This window comes from Triturus cristatus, chromosome 3_2, assembly GCF_964204655.1.
Source record: "Triturus cristatus chromosome 3_2, aTriCri1.1, whole genome shotgun sequence".
NCBI lineage: Eukaryota > Metazoa > Chordata > Amphibia > Caudata > Salamandridae > Triturus > Triturus cristatus.
Window position 1 is genome coordinate 1,181,550,518 of NC_140584.1, and position 12,519 is coordinate 1,181,563,036.

Here is a 12,519-nt window from a genome sequence, read left to right on the forward strand (position 1 = left end):
TCTCCGTCTGATACATATTCATTCATTTAGGTGGTCCCCTTCCTGTCGAGAAGTGTCCCCGAACGGAGTACATGGCATTCCACGGCTTTTGTTCCAGGCCCCCCAGATTCTGGTCCATTTTTGTGGGCAACCTCTTCCCTCGTAAACCGCCGCCCCGCCTGCATGCACCAGTCCATATCTGTCTCCCAATCTTTAAGTTTGAGCCAGGTAGTTCCCTTCCAGGACATAGCTATATTACGTTTGGCGATCATGCACCCCAGTATGATCCATGTTCTTTCAGCTCTTGAGAGATCCGTAGCATCCCGTATATTAAGGAGGCACCATCGGGGCGAGCCCTCCATTGTTTTCTGATATATTAAAAGTAACGCCGAGGTTACCTTCCCCCAGTATATCTGGAGACGTGGGCATTCCCACCACAGGTGCATGTATGTGCCTGTTTGCCCACAGCCCCTGGGACATGTCGGGGAGTCCAAAACACCCATTTTGACCAATGCTGAACTTGTATAGTATGCTCTATGCAGGAGTTTGAATTGAATAACTTAAATCGGGACCGGATCGCTACCTCTCGGGGTGACGCCAGTGCCTCCTGCCAGTCCTCATCACTGATGTCTCCCACATCTTCTGCCCATTTGGCTCGTACTTTTCCCATTGCGTCTGGGGTGTTGTTAAGAATTTTCCTGTACGTCAGGGAGATCGGCCTGTCAGGAAGGTAGTCGTCAAGCAGTCTGTCTTCCAGGGGTGAGGAGACAGGTAGATCAGAGCCCCTGGGTATCACCCTCTGTAGTGCATTTCTGACCTGAAGATACCTAAAGGTTTCCCTCGCATTCAGACCTTTTCCCTTTGGAGGTCGTGAAAAGGTTTCACTTTCCCTCCTACCCACATCTCTCCGACTGTAGAGAGTCCGATCAAGTCCCACTTATGTGTAGTGTATGATGTATGGAAAGATAAGGTCTGGCCAAATAAAGTAAAATATCATCGGCATAGAGGAAGATTCTATCCTCCCACTCTGTCGTCCAGTTCAAATCTTTGATAAGGGGCTATCCCCTGATCCAAATTGCCAGGGGCTCGAGGGCGAGAGCAAAGATCAGGGGAGAAAGTGGACCGCCTTGCCTGGTTCGCTTTTGCAACGTGGACGTTTTCAATCTCCCGACATTCACTATGATTTGGGCCAGGGGTTCCAAGTAAAGTAGCCGTACCCAGGATAGAAAATTCTTGCCGAACCCGAATCGTTCAAGTACAGCAAATAAAAAAGGCCATTCAATCATCTCGAATGCCATCTTTGCATCCAGCGACATTATCACTGCGTCTACCTCGATCGTCGCTGCCCTACCCATAACACCATGAAGGCTCCTTAGGTTAAGGGCAGTGTTTCTGCCGGGCATAAAGCCAGATTGAGCCGGATGGATCAGTTTGCCCAGTAGGGGAGACATATACGTTGCCAAAATCTTAGCGAGTATCTTGACTTCCGGGTCCAGGAGGGAAATGGGTCGGTATGACCAGCACCTATTTAAGTGTTTACCTGCTTTGGGTATAACTACGATATCGGCCATTCCCTGCGTTTTGGGCAGAATGCCCACAGACACACTTTTGTCGTACATTTTTATTAGATATGGGGCGATCGTGGACGCGTTTACTTTATACAATTCTATTGGGAGGCCGCTCAGGCCCATGGCTTTCCCGGACTGAAGCGCCCTGATTGCTTTGACCACTTCCTCAGTGGTGAATGCTGAGTCTAGATCTTCGGCCTCGAGGACCGGCAGCTTAAGGGTAGCCAGTAGCTCCTGTGCTTCCTCATGCGTGGAGGCCCCTACAGATGCATAGATATGCTCGAAGTGGTCCGCAAATGACTCAGCAATCTCGGTCTTGTTCTGTAACCTTGAGCCATCTTTGCCCTCAATCACAGAGACCCATCTGTTGGCTCGTTCCCGCCTATCTAGCCAGGCCAATAGCTTGCTGGCTTGGTCACCAACTTCATATATGCGGTGTTGGGTGGTGCGGTGATGGGCTCTAGCCGCATCGTCGAAGATGTCTTTGTATTCCTTTTGCTTCAGAAGTAGCCTATGTTTAGCTTCTGGAGCATTGGTTGCAATTAAATCATGTTCCAGTTGACTGATCTCAGCCTCAATCTCCAACAGTCGCTGTCTCTTTTCTTTCCTATGTCCAGCGATCGCAGACACACCCGCTCCCCTCACCACAGTCTTATATGCCTCCCATAGCACTATATCTGACTCAACCGATCCCTCGTTTTTCTTGAAATAATCTGTGGTCTCCTGAATGAGCTTCTCCTTAATGGCAGGCACCTTGAGGTACCATGGGCTAAGAGCCATCTCATGTCGCAAGGCGGGGAGAACCCCCGTAACACGCCACTAGGGGAGAGTGATCGGAAATGCCCCACAGCAGATGGGCAACCTCTCCAAACATGGGGAGTTGATCGGCCCCACATAAAAAAGAATCAATCCGGAACAAACTTCCGTGGGCCCCTGAGAGAAAAGTGTATTGTAGGGTAGAGGGATTCTGTGTTCTCCAAATATCCACAAAGCCCATGGCCCTCAAGAAGTCAGCTAATAATTTTCCGGGGGCTTCTCCCTGTCTGGGCGGCTTTCTGTCCAGTTCCTCGTTGAGGGCGGCATTACAATTTCCTCCCATCAACAGGTCGCCCTCGGATAGGTTAAGCAAGTGGGTACCGTAATCGGCCAGAGTCGGTGAGTGAAGTCTGGGTGGCACGTAAAGCGACGTTACATTAAGCAGTTTACCTTCCCAACAACCGGACACCGTGACAAATCTACCCAGTGAGTCGTGTATGATAGTCTGTATTTGAAAGGGGAATGAGGTACGCAGGAGAACCCCCACATCCCTTGATCCCCTGGCATAGCCTGTGTGTGCCAACAATTTGTAACCCCATCTATTAAGTGCGCAATAAGTGCTTCCCTTTATATGAGTTTCTTGCAGCAGGACCACGTCTGGGGCCTGCCGCTTCAGATACTGTAGGACCATTTCTTTTTAAGTTTTATCTCCCAAGCCATTTACGTTCCATGAGAGTAGTTTAAGCTGACCCGTTCCAGGGGTCTCCCCAGAGTTACCATATGTTTGGGTGGAGTGGGAGTGAGTGATTGCAGTCGGGACTAACGTGAGTGCAGCACCTGGTGGCCAAATTAGCATACCTCCCCTGGGTCAGTGGTATCGACACTTTAAACCAACACATTAACTGTAATCCATGAGCGGCATTATACATTTCCCGTGCACTGCTGCAACGTTGCTCTACACTGTACACACATACTGTTTGACCTTTCCCCTTGAACAATTTAAATAACTCGAAACTTCTATCCATAAACAGAGCTCTCTGCCTCCCTGCATTGTGGACTTGAAACTGCCCACCCCCCAACCTTGCAGAGTGCCTGTGTACCCATACCCCAAGTCACAACGTTGGGAAACGCGGCCTAGCTGTTCCCTAACTTGTCGTATTCCTTCCCCTGTGTTACCAGCTTTGGATAAACCACATAGTCAAGACATCATAGTAAACATATAGTGGTGCCGGTTGTTAAAAACGTTTAGTGAGTTCGCAAAATTTATACATTTTTCACTCGCAGTATGAGGGCCCACAAGGCCGAGGCAAATCGGCCCCTCATGAATTGTTTTACAGTCACCAAAACCTGTAAGTCACTCCGTTACTTAGCGGTGCCGCTCCCCCTCTCCTACGACTCCAAACCTGCGTCTTGTTGACGATTTTCATGGCGCCGGTCCTGACCCTGTAGACTTTTCTGACGGTCAGTTCTGTGGGCTCCGACAGTTTTCCAGCCCTCCAGCCATTCCCTTGTCTCCACAGGAGATGTAAAAAACCATGACTTTCCGTCCGCCAATACCCTGAGTTTGGCTGGGAAGAGCATAGCATATTTTAGATCCTTTTCTCTGAGCGCCTTTTTGACCTCGAGAAAGGAACAACGCATCATTTGAACCTTCATCGTGAAGTCCGGAAAGAAGGATATTGTTGAGTTCTCAAATTTCAATGGAGAAGCTGAGCGGGCTGTTTAGAGAATTATGTCTCTGTCCCTGAAGTTGAAAATTCCTGCGAGGATAGGGCGTGGGGGTGGACCCCGCTTTGGTGGGCCTCCCAGCACCCTGTGGGCACGCTCGACCGTGAAGTACCGGGAGAGGGCTCGGGCTGCAAATACTTATGGACCAAGTCCTCCACAAATAAATCGGTGGCCAGGCCCTCCGCATTCTCGGGAACTCCCAAAATTCGGACATTGTTTCTCCGGGAGCGCCCCTCATAATCCTCCAGCTTTGCTTCCAGTTCGCCTGTAGTTTTGAGGAGGTTTTTTACTTCTCGTTGAAGTGTGTTGGTGGTCTTCTCAGCGTGTCTTCAGTGGCTTTGACACGATCTCCTAAGTTGCGTAGGTCTGCGTGGATTAATGTCACCTCTGTGGTGACTGTGTTGATCTTGGGCTTCAGCACTGAGCGTACACCTTGTATTGCTTCCATTACATCCTGGAGAGTCGGAACATCCCCCTCTGTTGGGTTCAGTTTGGTCATTGTGTCTGACTTCTTCCCCATTACCTCGGCCCTGGAAAGTGAGTACTTTTCAAGCTTTGTTTGGTGCTTTGGCGTCTTGGGGTTCAACATCTTCTCAGAGGTACAGTGCGTTGTCGCCCCACTTTTGCTGTATACTGTGGTTCGGGTGTGAGGGGTGTCCTCCTGTTATCTCTGACACAGTCCTGGTTATAGCTGTTGGTGGCTTAGGGGAAGCATCACATACCCCAGGCCTTCCTGCCTTGAGGAGTCCGATTCTTTGTTTTTCAGCCCTCTCAATGTAGGGACCTCAGCGTTGGGCCGGTGCCTGGTTGGTACGTGCTCGTGGTTTTGAGGCGGCCCCGCCAACACACACCGACCTACACAATGCTCCCCTATAAATACCTTATTGGATTGCTTTTCCACCGAGGGCCAGTCATACAGCAAGCCAATTACAGGGGCCCACGGTTGACTCACCGTGCTTACTTGATGCCACAGCCCCGGAGCGGCCCCGCCTTCACAGACTTGTCTCCACCGAGAGATTCAACAGCGGGGGTAAGTCACCTGATGGGGCCGCACTTGACTCTTCTTTGGGTGCAGGGGTCTGCAGCACCTCGACCTGCGTTGCTGGGATCCAACTCACTGAGGGTCCATGGGGGCGGCCATCTTTGATTCGGCCCGTCTTCTGCGTCTTCCCCCTCCCGGGCTGGCTCACAGAGACCAAAGCAGTGTGTGGAGTGGAACGCCCACACGGGCGAAACCTGGCACAGTTATAGCTCCCAGCCGGGAGGAGACAAAGAGAGACCTCTCCCTCCGTGGTGGGAACGATCGTCACCAATTTTTACCCAGCGCCGCGGTCGTCGGCACCCGCGGGCTCCTTCGTCTGCTCCGTCCCAAGGCTCGCGTGTCACAAACTCGCCCCCACGGGGCTGCCGCACCTCGACTTTGGGGCTGATGGGCTCCAGGAGTCGTCCGTGCATCTCCGACACACCCAATTTCGGGCTAAATGCAAATCTTTCTGGCGGATAAAGGGGAAATTATGTACCGCTGCTGTGGAGCACTATCTACATGCGGCCATCTTCGGTGCCTGCCAGCCACGCCCTCAAGGGTATCTATTCTTGACCCTAATTGCGTTCAATGATCTGAAGTCGATACAGGCGCGTAACTCCCCATTCGCCTTGGGGGTGAAAAATAAAGGGGAAGCTGCAGGAGACTTGGAATTGCGTATAAACCCTAATGCCAGATATTTGTCCAAATAAGCACGGAGGTGAATGTTCTCCGGTTCTGTTAACGCATACACCCTCCCGGAGGGTATGATTGCCCCTGGTACCAAGTCTATCTGGCAATCGTACTGCCTATGCGGTGGAAGAATCTCTGCCTTCGTTTTGTTGAATACTTCTACATATTCTTGGTAGTCGTCTGGAAACGTCACCATGTGTTTTGCCGCTGTAGCGATGTGATGGTATACAGCCAAAGCCTTAGCAGGGCTAATGTTAGGTTGATTACAGTGTTTTAAGCAATAGTTGGAGGTAAACTGAAGGGTCTTCTCCACCCAATCCACCTGGGGGTTGTGTAGTCTCAGCCAGGGTAATCCTAAAATCACTCCGTATTGCGGTGCTTGTATTACGTTGAAAACTAGTCTTTCCAGGTGGTCTGTTCCATATAAGACTTCCAGAGTATTTGTTTGGCAATGAATGGTACTTGCATCTTGATGTCTTCCATCCACTGCAAATACAGCCTCCGGTGTTTCTTTTTCCTGTAACGTGATTCCCAAGATCAGCGCCTGCTCTTGATCCATGAAAGAGCCTGTTGCTCCAGAGTCTAATATGGTTTGTACTCTGCACCATTTTTCCTTAACCAATAGGTATATGTCCAAAAAGAAATGTTGTCTACCACCTAGGGTTTCACCTTCCAGTGAAGGGATGTAAGTTGGGCTTGAAGAGTTACCTTCTTATTTCCTCAAGCTCTTCCGTTTCCCGCAGCTGGCTCGGAGGTAACGGCCAGTACCTTTTTGTACTCCGTTCGTGGATACTTCGGTCTCAAGGTGCATTCTTTAATAAAATGCCCTTTTCTACCACAGTAGATGCACAGGCTTTTCTTTCGACAATAATCTCTTTCTTCAGCTGTGAGATCTGAACGAACCGTTACGATCTCTATAGGTTCACGTTTGGTTGCTAGATGGTGGTCAGAATTGCGGGGTTGCTCAAAACGAGTAGGGATTCTGTCCCTTTTTTTGTGCTTTCCCTTTTGTTCACTGAGCTGATGATCCAATCTTAGCACCAGACTTATCAATTCCTCGCAGGTAACTGGTTGTGGGTCAATCTGGGCCAACACGTCTTTCATTTCCTCCCTTAATCCTTGATGGAAAATGACGGCTTGTTTGGCCTCTAGCCATTCAGTTTCAGTAATCAGTCTACGGAACTCATTTAGGTAGGTGATAAGATCCCGATTCCCTTGCCTCAATTCCAGCAGATCCCTATCTGCTGAAAGCGTGGCCGATCTGCGATTGAAAGTCTTTTCGAATTCCTTGAGGAACGAGTCCCAATCGTATAATAAGGGATCATCCCTTTGTACTAGAGGTACTGCCCATTGAGCTGCCTCCCCTGCCAAATATGATATCATGAAAGCTACTCTAGCATGGTTGGTGGTGAATGCCTTGACTTTACACGAAAAATGTAGCAATACCTGTGTAAGGAATACCTGCACCTTACTGCTCTCCCCATGGAATCTTTCGGGCGTGGCCAATGGAATGGGTGTAGGTACTTCCACTACCATGGGTGCTGTGTGGGATTTATGTGGTGTGCCCGCATTAAACGGGTTTCTTTGTATTCTGTCTACGGTATCTTGTAGGACAGCTGTTTCTGCCCTAGAGGCTGCCAGCTCCGCCTTCACTATGGCTAAGGCTGCTATAATGTCCTCTAAGGTAGCCATTCTCAACTTGCGACTGGGAGGATTATAAAACATGGGCCGTTTACTCTGTCGTGGCCTTGAATCCTCAGGATCGTATGTTGCTCTATATGGTCTAACTCCTGATACTCCCACAGTCTGATTGCGTAAACAGACTCAATGGAGTGATCAAGTGGGGGAAGGGAAGGATGGGGACAGCGGGGAAGGAGACCTGTAACGAGAGCAAGAACGTTGAAAATACAGTATTGCAATATGCACATATACAATGATACCTTAGAATATCCTACTGGTATGTGAAATAATCACTGTAAAAGAAAAAATGTCTTCTTGACTCATAGACTAGACAAATTTGCGTGTTGCAAGGCTCCACTATGATCTAAAGATGATACAACATAATTAGTAACCTTTCCTGTTACTACAATTCTCCAACCGCGACCCTATCTCTCTAGAAACAACACCTACCAATGGTTTTGAGGAGTGAGCTGGAACAGGGGGGAAGAGCTGTCTTCCGGCGCGCTCAATACCCCTGTTGTGAAAACACAAGGAAACAAAACAATTGACCACAGCTCAAAGAATGATGATTTAGAGAGATTTAGATCACTCCAAAGGAAAAAGCAATACCTAGAATCCATGCGCAAATAACAATACTTCTTGGAATGTTGCGGGATTCCGCACTTCTCACGGAAACACAGAACGTCTGCTCCGTTTCTTCCAAGGTAACCCCTTTACTTAGGACAGTATGGAATAATTACATATATTCGTATATAATGTCACAAAATTACCGAGATATTCTACTGAGTCTTTGGATCACAATACTCGTTGCTTAGTAATTTAACAGAGCTAATGTCAGCCAGCCTTGTGTTCTCTCTGCATGAGCTGCTTCCCAGCTCTCCAACATGAGAGAACACCACAAGGTACCGTTAGTTATATTAACCGCAACCCCTTACTCCAGCGGGCTGCAATTAAACGAGGGCGTTGGCAGGGGAGAAAAGACAGCCGTAGCCACACCCTCACGGTGTTCCCACCACGTTTTCATCCTTCAAGAAGCCCTCAGAAATATCAGGATGTCCGTTGCTGCTTGCAGTTACCTCGCAAGAACCGGAATGAATGCTTCACCCAACGGAGCAACAAGGCAGACAAAACAGACTTCAGGGGAATTCAGGCCACAGCAGACTGAGCAATCTAATAGGCAACCAAAAGGACATGGAAGAGTTGGTGCACGTAGCACCCTTACTGGACCTCCTCTCGTCACGGGATCATAGCTCAACTGCATCAGTAAACAGCACCAAGCCAGTTCCCCGGAAGCGTTTATCACCACAATGCCTCCGTGAAAGGAATGACGTTATAGACGTCGGATACCCATGGAATCATGGGAATTGTAGTTCTTCCTGGATCTGTGTATGCGCTCCGTGCTGCTAGTCGGCTCTACAGTGTTCCACGGGCGCCTTTGCAGTGAGACGTGACACCTTTGTTCTCACACACCATAGGCTTAAGTGTTCCCATTCACCTGACACAAACATATCAGTTCCTTCTCTCAACTCTTACAGTATAGCATTAAATGTCACCCTCTATTTCTTTGACTCCCCATGCTTTCCCACAGCTCTCCCACAACAGCCTACATGTTCCGTTTTGTGTATTCTCTCACAATGCAGTCTTCCGTTTTTGCTTCACTATTTTACAATGAAGGCTCAATTCCTTTCATTGCCATTTTCTCATCACAGGTTCAAGCTTGCCTGATGGTATCCACTCTGTCACCAGCAGTGCCATTCCCCTTTGCTTCAAATCTTTTACCAAAGGCCGGCTCCAGAACTCTTTCTATATCAGTCACCTACCTTTAGATTTACCTATTTTGCTTCCAGTTTCTAAAAATAAGCAGGCTCTCTTCTTTCTTCACAGCTACTCTACATGCTCCCTTTTCCACTACTCTTTAAACAACCGCTCAATTCCACTTCACCTAATCCTTGTAACCAAATTCTCCATTTCATTTCCACACCACATCAGAGGCCCATTCTCATTCATTAACCAGTACACTGGCTCAAAATCTCCCTTTTGTTTCGTGCCAACTACTCCTACTCCCTTACCACGTTCTCACAGACCTTCTGCTGCTTAGAACACCTATTGCAACATGTGAATTGAGCTGTACTTGCCAGTGCTAAGACTTCTTCACAAAGTAGAAATGCAGTCGGAAGGGAAAATACTTGCTCCCCAACCACCTACTATTGCACTGGAAAGAATGCCAAAATGTAATTTGTTAATAGTCATCTGAAGTGGCAATTGATCTCTTTTTTTGGCACTAGACTTAAGTGGGAACAAAGGGGACTGTGTTTTGGTGTCTTTGACTTGATAAACAAATACCAATAATTTACTTCTTTTTTTCCCAACAACATGGGTTTGAGAAAAGTGTCAGCATTAGACAGACAAATGTTGTTAAAGAAGAGAGAATCCATCAAAGAGAAGTCCATCATATGCATATTGAAATATCCCAATAAAGCCCTACACATTAAAGCCATCATTATGAAACATTGGGCCATGATTCAAACAAAACCTGATCTGCAACAGCTATTCAATTGCCACACCACTTTTACATTACAACGATCAAAAAATATTAACGAACTACTGACAAGCAAGAAAAAAACTGAGATAATAACATACAAAGGAATGCCAAGATGTGCAAATTGTGTACAGTGCAACAATGTAATCATTGGGAATCAATTTATACACCCCACTAAAGGATCAGTTATAACATTTCAGCATTCTAGCACGTGTGACACAGTAAATGTTTTTTATGCTCTGAAATGCCCGTGTGGAAAACTCTACGTGTGTAGAACTGCACGTAAGGTAAAAATGTGGATTTCCGAACACCAAAGTAATATCAGAACTCAAAACGCTAAGTCCACTTTGGCAGTGCACTGGCAACAAGCAGGACAAAATGTGGCTCAATTACTTTTCATCATTTTGGAGTTGTTAAAAACCAGAGTGGATGTGGATCAACAGAAACAACAGGCAAGATCTGAGTTTCATTGGATCAAACAACGTCATACAATGCAGCCATATGGGGTGAATGACCGATTGGAATTTTCATGTTTTCTTTAGGGGACAGATTTGTGTAGTTTATTGTGTTCTTATAGCATGTGGTAGTGTATCTGAGTTCGATTTTGAGGGACGCTATAGCAAGAAACATCTTTGGAATTGTTTTGAAAGTCATGCTTTCAGTGTTATACAGAATATGGGGTGGGCATTTTATCAATGTCCGTCTGTGTATAAGTTCAGTTAGGCTTTTTTATTTATCTTGCAACTTTATTTCACTCCCGAGTGTTTCACACAGCTCGTAAAGGGTTAGCTTTCACTTTAAGAACGTCTTCACTCTCAAGCATCGGGCCGTCTATAATGCAACTCACACCGTGGTACTGATGGAGCAAGGATTCAAAGAAAAGAAACTTGCTCGAATCAACCTCTTGTTAACAAGTACTAACAAGTAGGAATAGAGACTTGAAAGAAAACTAACATACACACAATATTTATACACGGGGGCAAAGGCTTTCTGTTTGCTTAAATAACACAGAATAATGTGCTACATAACTGAAATCCTGCTTGAAACCGAAAATCCCCTTGCGCATGTGCGAAACAGCCCTGCCTAAATAACCACGTGGTTAACCCATGTGAAGAAGAAAAGTCTCATGCATGCGTGAGGAGTTGCTAACTGTAGGTCTTGAAGTACCGCATGCCCGGCATATGATCGCCTGGATTTTAAAAGCAGTTTTTCGCTACTAATGCTTTGCTTAACAAAGAAGAAAATAACTTGGGATAGAGTAGAAAGGGGAGGTAAACAGTGATAATAACATATTTGATAAATTAACATCTGTTTATGATTCTTTCGTCAATAGTGAACATTTGGGCATGATGAGCTAAGCCAAAAGAAAGATGGGGGGTGAAACGTAACACAAATTGAGTCTGCGCACTAAGATCTGGGAAATGACCTGCTGACCGGAACATTGACCGACTGCCAAGGACCAAGGAAGTGTGCTTGGGAACAGCTCCTCAACTGAAGAAATTATATAAAAATTGTATCTATCTTTTTTGTGAAAGGCATGTGAAAGGAAGTGTCCTGAAAATTGAATACATTAAGTGGGAAGGGTTCACTAAACAAAGAATTAGTTAAGAATTTTGGGATGACCGCATGCGGTGATGACAACTCCCCTGCCCCGGCCCAATCACAGTTCAAGGTTCACAGACATTTGCAACCTTTGATGGTGGGACATGCAAAATTAAAGCGTATACTTGAGGGACTTAACATTAAGATAGAGAGCTGCTAAGAAGAGACGTTGATGCTGAGTGAGGAGTGGGCGAGAACTGCTACTAGGAAGAACAGACTGAGAAGATTCAATGCTGAAGATTTGCGGAAAAATATTGAGGAGGAAGAGAGTGTAAGAGAGGGATGTGCTCCGGTGCGTCAGGTCCCAGAAAAATGTAGTAAGTATAATCCTATCCTGCACCTTTCCTATAGTCTTTGTCTCCTGACTCTTAAATCAGGCGACCTCCACCATTCCTTTTGGCCAGGGGTTGGGTTTTCCGTTTTCACCTAGGTAATTATTTTTTATCTTAAATTTTGCAGATTCTTTGAAACTATGAGTTATTGTGTCTTTTGTCTCTTTATCTATCACTCCCAATGCGTTGGGATTGTTGAGTGTATTTGTTTATTTGAATGCTATTTGTCAAATGAATTTTCTCTCCCATGAAAGTTGATGGAGTTTGCACTGTGAATCTGTATAACTGAGCGTTCATTTTGATTGAATTATTAGATGAAATCTATTGAATCTTACTTGGAGTCTGTGATTATTTTATTGAAAAGTTATAAGATAAATTAATACATTTGTTAATATTACCATCAACTACTCAACTAATGGTCCATTGACCAAAGGAAGAGTGTTGATCTGTGAAGATTAGTTAGGCATTGACTAATTTAGATCAAAGAAAACAAAACTTGACCCCCAGCGAAACAGTCAGGAAATCTGAATGTGTATATGGGCCCAGTGTGAATGATATGTTGATGTGTGAAAAGTTATCCTGGCCTTTCGCTGGATCAGTACTAACCAGCTTGTTCCACAC

The 12,519-nt window shown here is 46.4% G+C and overlaps 1 protein-coding gene and 1 long non-coding RNA gene across 9 annotated transcripts in view; one reads left to right on the forward strand and one right to left on the reverse strand.

The window, feature by feature from the left end:
* Positions 1-8,751, reverse strand: part of NHEJ1 (non-homologous end joining factor 1) — a 1,170,625-nt gene extending 1,161,874 nt beyond the window's left edge. For 2 of the 8 annotated variants that reach the window (XM_085650082.1, XM_085650071.1), the window contains exon 1: positions 8,502-8,731. The gene's annotated coding sequence lies outside the window, so the exon portion shown is untranslated. Of the gene's footprint in view, positions 1-7,875; positions 7,940-8,034 lie in introns of all 8 variants that reach the window. The other 6 variants (XM_085650079.1, XM_085650078.1, XM_085650072.1 and 3 more) reach the window with 6 other exon arrangements.
* LOC146859393 (uncharacterized) overlaps positions 1-12,231 on the forward strand; it is a 55,087-nt gene extending 42,856 nt beyond the window's left edge. The window contains exon 3 of the long non-coding RNA XR_014980101.1: positions 11,298-12,231. This is a non-coding gene — a long non-coding RNA (uncharacterized LOC146859393). The remainder of the gene's footprint in view (positions 1-11,297) is intronic.
* Positions 12,232-12,519: the final 288 nt, after the last annotated feature.